Here is a 973-nt window from a genome sequence, read left to right as displayed (position 1 = left end):
CCTCCTCCTCCTCCTCCTCCTCCTCCTCCTCCTCCTCCTCCTCCTTCTTCTTCCACTTCTTGAACGATATTGCCCAGGCTGGTCTTGAGCTCCTGGGCTTAAGAGATCTTCCTGCCTCAGCCTCCTGAGTAGCTGGGACTACCCGTATGCTCCATTAGGCCCAGCTTCTGGATTCTTTCTTCTCCATTATACCAGGGAATTTTGGTATCATTTTAGTCTCAATTAGCAGAGACTACCATTGAGGCCAGATTTCAGACAACCAACCAAGCAAATCACTGGATTTGCTTTCAGTTACTTTGACTCACACAATAAATGCAGAATCTTTAGGAAATGTGCCATATTTAATAAAGTAACGGAGTGATCCTGTCTAATCTGGTGGCTCCAAATGGACAGTGGCCAAAGGCCCAAATGTATCATCAAGGGCAGCCTAGCTAGATCATGAGCATGGAAACTTGATCTCAATTAGACCAGGGATGGCTTCATAATCAGAGCTACTTTGGCTATGAGTTACACCAGAATGGCCCAGAGAGGAGAGAAGCCCGGGGAGGATCTCCATAGTGGGAAGGACTTACCATGGATGCCAAGGTGGGGAATACCAGTGTTCACCTCTCAGCAAGAGAGGGGAGGGCATTGTATATGGTGATACTTCATTATCTCAACAGAACATTTTTTTGACCAGAGACACTAAGATTAGCCTCTCTGGGCTGCCAGCCTCATTCAAGGACTCAAGAAGTCAAATGTTATTATAATAATCAGTAATAGAATAATCACTTTTTTGGGAGGGAGGAATTGTTATTGAGGGTAAAAAATCACAGAAAAAATAATATATTCATAGAGGCCAGTCTATATTTTGTACAAATATAAAAGCAGTCTTCAAATGATAGGCCTTCCTTGTTCAGGAAGCAAGTTTTTTTTGTTGCCCATAAAAAATCTAAGCTTGTAAACTTTGTATCCCTTCCTGTATGGATGCACA

Source organism: Marmota marmota, unplaced genomic scaffold (genome assembly GCF_001458135.2).
Source record: "Marmota marmota marmota unplaced genomic scaffold, marMar, whole genome shotgun sequence".
NCBI classification, from domain to species: Eukaryota; Metazoa; Chordata; class Mammalia; order Rodentia; family Sciuridae; genus Marmota; species Marmota marmota.
This window is presented reverse-complemented; position numbering follows the sequence as displayed.